The 7547-nt window shown below is 43.4% G+C and overlaps 1 non-coding gene across 1 annotated transcript; it reads left to right on the top strand.

Moving 5' to 3' along the window:
* The first annotated feature begins 6851 nt into the window (after positions 1–6851).
* On the top strand, positions 6852–6958 carry LOC136148819 (U6 spliceosomal RNA). Its single transcript, XR_010659583.1, has one exon. It is a non-coding gene; the product is annotated as a U6 spliceosomal RNA (small nuclear RNA).
* The last annotated feature ends 589 nt before the right edge of the window (positions 6959–7547 follow it).

Genomic DNA, 7547 nt, shown 5'->3' with positions numbered 1-7547 from the left:
TGGCTGTGTGGGTGGTCAGTCACAGACGCTCCGCACACATTCGATGAATGAACTGCAGTTCCTGAGTTGCAGACTCCTGGAGAGGGTTGAGTCTGGAGTGAATCAAACAGGGAGGGAAAGAAGGGAAGGAGTATCAAACACCATTTCCATTGGAGGAAAACTGGTTTCAGTAACACCGAGGCTCTCCCCCCAAAGTAAAAGTTCCAATCACCCACATTAAAGGTATCCCATGTCCCGGGACCCTGTAATAAGCCTCTGAAAAGCCACCACGTCTGTCTCCTCTACGGAGCTGCTTTCTTTTCAGTGTTCGTTGTTTTTAAGGTGTCCCTAAGGCCATGTCAGAAAATCTTTTGGGAGGATTTCCAACTCTCCTGCTGTACTGGAAATGCAAGGCATCTAGGTTTAAGATAAGAGAACAAAGTCAGCACCAGTGGCCTGAAGACCCACATCACATGCACTCTCTTGGCGCCATGTTACCTAAGCGAGGGAATGGGTGACGAGGGGGTAGCTTGGTTTCCTCACGCATAAACCCTGGAAGCTGTCACCCTCAGGGACAGCATTCACGTCCTCCACTTCTGCCCACGCTTCCCCATTCTCTCTGAACTACCTATGGGCACAGTTGTTCTATCAGGCCCATTTCTTTAAAAGACACCTCCCCTCAAGTTTGGAAAAGATTTTACTGAGAAATGGAGACAACACAGAATCACATTATCAAGGGGCATCATAAAGGATTTCTGGAGCCTTCAGAACTAATGCCCAGTTCTTAGCCTTCCTCTCAGAAAGTCAGACCCGGGTCGGGGGCGGGGAACTCTAAAATCCATTTCCAAAGCCAAGACCTGCTCCCGTTTTATAAGGTTAAATGTTGAAAGTGGATTTGATCGTTGGCTCCGCAAAAATGGAAAAGGAAGAAAAGGGACAAAAATGTGGCTTTTCGGGGTAAGACTTTTATCAAAAGCAGGTACGCTGTTCAACACAGGCTGAGACACAAAGGGCGCCTTGTGTGGCTCCCTCCACAGGTGGTTCTCAAGCTGCAAGGGGAGGAAAGGACTCAGAGAGTGTTTTCTGTGTGCCCTGGAAAAGAAAGAGCGATTCACGAGAGCTGCACAAGGACCTGGCTCTGAGGTGCGCCTGCAGGCCCAGCTGGGCCAGCGGTCGTGTTTCATCGTAAGGAGAGGAGGCCTGCAGGGAGCCAGGCCTGAGGGAGGCAAAGGTTTCCCCGTGGCCCAAGGGCGACGCAGCCTCCCCTGAAACTATAATGGGCGCAGGCAGGCGTTCAGCAGGTCCTGAGCAGGCCTCCCCAGGTCTGGGCGCCCAGCAGGGAGGTGCAGGTGACGAGAGACAAGCCCTTCTGCTTGGCAGTCTGTTCTCTGAGGCACTTCTGAGCGCCGTGGACCGTGCTGTCCACCACGCGGCCACTGGCCAAAGGCCCCTACTGAGGACCAAAAAAGTGGCTGCTCTGAAATGAGGTGTGCTGACAATTTAAAGGCAATTCCAAGAAAAGTGAGCTCAAAATAAGAAGCTGTGAAATGTCTCAATAATTTTACAACTGGTTTTGAGTTTTTGAATTGTTATGAGAGGATATACCGAGTTAAATAAAACATGATTATTTTACCTGCAAAAATTGATTTTACCTGATTTTACCTTTTTACTTTTTAATAATGGTGACTGCTAGAAAATTTTAAATGGTATATATGGCTCATATTATATTTCCTTTGGGCTGTGCTACCTTGGAGAATGCTCAGCCAGAATGGCTCTGACATTCTGAACTAATTTTCTTTGGGGTACTGGATAAAGGAGAGATTAAGAGGCAGGGACACATCGAGTGAAGAACATGCTTATGGTCCCGAGTCCTGCAGCCCTTGATTTGACGTAGCTCATTCCTAGAGCACCACAGCAGCCTGTCTCCCTCTTTGTGGTTGTGTCCCTCATGTCTGATTCACACTGTGGTCCCTGCACCCAGCCTGGTGTGGAGAGGCCCCTGGGTTTGTCCTAGGAAGGGGTGTTTTGTCTGGTCTCAGTTAAGCTCCCTGTGCGTGTGGTCATCTGTAAGTCACCCCAGTGGCTGTTTCTGGGGACCGACAGGATATCAGCGAGAGGGACAGAGAAGACTGGGCTGCATGTCTCTCATCCTCCAGCAGCAAACTTGAGCCCGTGGCACGTGGACAGGTTCCAAAATGGCGAGTAGAAGGTGCAAGGCCCCTTGTGGCCTCGTCAGAGCCATACACTGTCCCTTCTGCCACATTCTGTCGTCCAGCCTTCACCAGGCCAGATCCACTTCCAACATCTTCATCTGGCCAGGCCAGATTCCAGGGGCTGAGGAACAGACTCTCCCTCCTGACGGAGGAAGCTTCAGAGTCAAATGGTAAGACCTATCCCTCAAGGGAGGGAAACAATTCAGTCCATTTTTAAAAACCAGTCTATCATAGGGGCTGTCTACTTCACTTAGTTATCCCTTGTCCATTATAGCCTAGACTCCAGCCAAACTGTAATCCTCACTTCCCAAACACGATGCCAAACACTTCCAGACTTCTCTGTTCTTGCTTGGACTTGTTGTTTCTTTGACCTCAAGTGCCTTTTTCATCCCCTCATGCCTTCACCCTTACTTAAACTGTCTTTGAAAGGGTAACTTACGACTCCAGGTTTAAAGCAGCTGATTGAAGATGTATTCTCCTCTGCTCCCTCTTGAACACCTAGGAAAAGGATATAAAGGGGGCTTTCTATAAAGATGCATAAATCCACAAAGAGAAGAGAAACTGACAGCTGGTAAAGTATTTCAACAAAATGCAGGGATGTGGAAAGCAGATGCACAGTGCCTAACTGAGCAGACCAGAAAAGGATGTGTGATCAAGCGATCAGTCTCCAACAGAACCCCAGCAGCCAGGAACCAGGGGCTGGGCGCCCGGCAAGGCGGGGTGGGAGGTGCTGAACTGTACATTTGTTGAGTGTACAGGAAGCCACCGATCCCTGGATCTTCCCATCCTCCCCACACAGGCAGGTGAATAGCCTTCTTCACCCAGAGGCTCATAGGTTTCATCCTGAAGAGGCTTAGCCTGAGGAACTCTGGAGTTAGGAAGGGTAGACATAGCTCATGGTGCCATTCTGAAAAGAGAGATTAAGGAGATGCCTATGCAAAAGAGGGTAAAACTTTCAGCTGCATGCCCAGCCTGGCTCTGGAAAAGTTGGCAACCAGCTTTATACATCCTGAGCAAGAGCCCAAAAGATTCCTCTTTAGGGAAACGGACCAACTCAAAAAGAAGATGTTAAAATGCTGACATTTGTGAGTTGCTCAATAAAATTATCAGGATAGCTGCCTGATTCCCTCATAGGGAAGCCTCCACGCACAGCCCTAGCCAGCTCTTCCATACAGATTGTTCCAGGCAGCTTGAAACAGGAACTATTTGCCAAGGTCAAGAGACATTTGAACAAAGCCTCTACTATGACAGACAGCAATAAAACCAACAACAACCAAAGAGATGGGGAGGTGGGTGGCAGAAGTCGGGTAATAAGAAAGGCAAGTCTAAGTTTGTATAAACAAAAGTCAATATATACTACTTACCTCTGAAAACATTAAGCAGTAGCATCATAGGCATATTAGTTAGAAATATATTGGTAGCATAATTAAAACTGGAAAGTGCTGGAAATCATTGTTTCTAAGGAGGAAAAAGAGGGCTTGGCTGATTTCATGAAAAGTCTTATAAAACTATTATATGGACTCAACTCTGTACATGCATTAGTTTGTCAGGAGAAAAGATCATTGTTTTTTAAAATAAACAACACCTACTTAAACATCTTCTCTTATGAAAAGACTTCTCAGTCTCCCAAGCAAGTCCATGGCTATACTTTATGGGTTTTCCTGTAACTACATTCAAAGAACTATGTTCATAGTTTATTGAAAGTCATGAATGAATACGTTGAGGAAAACACAGTCATGCATTTAACCATGTTTTATCTGTAATGTATCTGTTAGACTGCCTACCTTTTTACTAGGCTTTATGCTTTTTGAAGTCAGAGCTAAGCCTTAATTTAACATTGGGCATTCAGAAGATGTTCCCTACATATGAGGGGTAGGGAATGGAGATTAAATTACAGCTACTTCATAAGACAAAATTTTCTCCCTTTAATTCATTTTCTATTTTATTTTTAATTTATGAATTTGTAATTAGTCTTGTTCCTAAAAGGAATCTATGCTGACTTGTTAAAACATATCCAGCTACAAAAAAAAAAAAAAAGTGAAGAAATCAGGGCACATGGGAAGCCTATCTTTAAAAAGTCACACCAACATACTATTTAAAACAAGAAAGAAGTAAGGATTGGGGACGGAGGGATGAGAAACACAAACAAGACAGCAGGAAGGAAGGACATTTAAGTCACTCAAATGGCCAAAAGAATCTGCACAATGCTTGCACTTCATATCTGCCCCACCATCCACTCTGGAAATTTCACAGCCAGCTCTTCGCTCAGGCTGTCTGTCCTTCGTGCTAACCAGTCCTTTCCACTGGCCAATGACTGATACCGACTCATCCTATAAGACCAGGTCAGCCAAGGTGTGGTCCGTGGATGTGCACCTGTCTGTTTTCTGCCTTTTTTTAATTGGGGTATAACTGCTTTACATTGTCGTGCTAGTTCCTGCTGCACAATGAAGTGAATCGGCTGTCTGTGCAAGTATATTCCCTCCCTCCGGTACCTCCCTGCGACCCCCCATCCCAGCCATCCGTTATCACAGAGCACCAAGCGGGGCTCCCTGAGCCACGTGCAGCAGCTTCCCATTCGCAATTTTAAACCAGTTAATTGAGGTAAGTCTGCAAGCTGAAAGACAGCATTTAGATATGTTACATTATGATATGTTAATTTCATATTTTTGTACTCTAATAACAAAGTTGGGTTTGATTTTTTAAAAATTTTACTTTCCTAGTCAATCACTTTATTGTATTTGCAAGATAGACTGAAAATTAAAAAGAGAAAAGCATTAGCCCTTTAGTATAGTTTGAAAAGCTACTTTAAGACTCCTTTCAGATATCACCTCCTCCAGGAAGCCTTACTATTTTCTCTCAGGTTCGGGGAGGGTGCTTCTCCTTGGCTATACTTCCACAAAGCCAAGCAAGTTTCTGACCTCCTGCAGTTCAAGTATCCATTTGTAACTGTTTCCTCCAACAACTGTGAGCTTCTTGAGGGCAAGCACTGTATCACTCTATCTTAAGCTATCTTTGCACCAAGGACAAAGCCCACATCAGATGTTTAATAAATGTTTGCCGAATATAAGAAACTGAGCAGTCTTGCTTGGGTATACACAGCCAATATGGGATTCAGTAGTACCCGCTTATCAAGTTTCCATTATTAATCAAATCATCCTCTGATTGACAATCTTTCTTTAAAATATGTTTAATTACTAGACACAGCTATTAGATTAGATCTGATAGGCAAACTGCCTGAAGAACTATGGCTGGAGATTAATAACACTGTATAGGAGCCAGTGACCAAAACCATCCAAAAGAAAAAGAAATGCAAGAAGGCAAAACTGTTGTCTGAGAAGGCCCTACAAATAGCTGAGAAAAGGAGAGAAATGAAAAGGAAAGGAGAAAGGAAAAGATATACCACACTGAATGCAGAGCTCCAAAGAATAGAAGAAAAAGATAAGAAAGGCTTCTTAAGTGAACAATGCAAAGAAACAGAGGAAAACAATACAATGGGAAAGACTAGATATCTCCTCAAGAAAATTGGAAATACCAAGGTAACATTTCATGCAAAGATGAGCACAATAAAGGACAAAAACAGTAAGGACCTAACAGGAGCAGAAGAGTTTAAGAAGATGGTGCAAGAGTATATAGAAGAACTGTACAAAAAAGGTCTTAATGACCCGGATAACCACCATGGTGTGGTTACTCACCTAGAGCCAGACATCCTGGAGTGTGAAGTCAAGTGGCCCTTAGGAAGCATTACTATAAACAAAGCTGGTGGAAGTGAGGGAATTCCAGCTGAGCTATTTCAAACCCTAAAAGATGATGCTGTTAAAGTGCTGCACTCAATATGCCAGCACACTGGAAAACTCAGCAGTGGCCATAGGACTGGAAAAGGTGTTTTCATTTCAATCCCAAAGAAGGGCAATACCAAAGAATCTTCAAACTTTCGAACAACTGCACTCATTTCACATGCTAGCAAGATAGAGCTCAAAATCCTTCCAGTAATGCTCCATCAGTGTGTGAACCAAGAACTTCCAGATGTACAAGTTGGATTTAGAAAAGGCAGAAGAACTGGAGATAAAATTCCCAACATCTGCCAAAGCATAGAAAAAGAAAGAGAATTCCAAGAACATCTACTTATGCTTCATTTAACTGTGCTAAAGTCTCTGACTGTGTGGATTATAATAAACTGTGGAAAATTCTTAGAGATGGGAATACCAAACCATCTTACCTGCCTCCTGCAAAAGCTGTATGCAGGTCAAGCAACAGTTAGAACTGGACATGGAGCAATGGACTGGTTCCAAATTGGGAAAGAAGTATGCCAAGGTTGTATATTATTACCCAGCTTTTTCAATGTATATGTAGAATACATTGTGTGAAATACTGGACTGGATGAATCATAAGCTGGAATCAAGATTGCAGGGAGAAATATTAACAATGCAGATGACACCACCCTAATGGCAGAAAAGGAAGAGGACTAAAAGAGCCTCTTGATGAAGGTGAAAGAGGAGAGTGAAAAAGTTGGCCTAAAACTTAACTTTCAAAAAAACAAAAATCATGGCATCTGGTCCCATTACTTCACGGCAAATACATAGGGCAACAATGGAAACAGTGACAGACTTCCAAAATCACTGTGGATGGTGACTGCAGTCATGAAATTAAAAGACGCTTGCTGTGCTCGCTTCGGCAGCACATATACTAAAATTGGAACGATACAGAGAAGATTAGCATGGCCCCTGCGCAAGGATGACACGCAAATTCGTGAAGCGTTCCATATTTTTTGGAATTTACCCTCACAAAGTAGTATTCTGAACTTCTTGCAAAGAACCTAATTAAATAACTTGTCCATTTCAAAAAAAAAAAAAAAAAGACGCTTGCTCTGTGGAAGAAAAGCAATGACAAACCTAGACAGTGTATTTAAAAAGCAGAGACATCGCTTTGCCAACAAAAGTCTGTACGGGGAATACATGTAACTCTATGGCTGATTCATATCAATGTATGACAAAACCCACAATGAAATGTTGTGAAGTAATTAGCCTCCAACTAATTAAAAAAAATAAAATAAAATAAAGCTATGGTTTTTCCAGTAGTCAGGTATGGATGTAAGAGTTGTTCCATAAAGAAGGCTGATTGCCAAAGAATTGATGCTTTCAAATTGTGCTGGTGGAGAAGATTCTTGACGGTCCTTTGGAACATCAAGGAGATCAAACCATTCAATCCTAAATGAAATCAACCCTGAATATTCATTGGATTGTCCAACATTCACTGGACAAATGCTGAAGCTCCAATACTTTGGCCACCTAATGTGAAGAGTGACTCACTGGAAAAGACCTTCATGCTGGGGAAGATTGAGAGCAGGAGGAGAAGAGG

The sequence above is a fragment of the Muntiacus reevesi genome, chromosome 17 (genome assembly GCF_963930625.1).
Source record: "Muntiacus reevesi chromosome 17, mMunRee1.1, whole genome shotgun sequence".
Lineage (NCBI taxonomy): Eukaryota > Metazoa > Chordata > Mammalia > Artiodactyla > Cervidae > Muntiacus > Muntiacus reevesi.
Note: the sequence above shows the minus strand (reverse complement) of the source record. Positions and strands in the feature narration are given on the sequence as shown.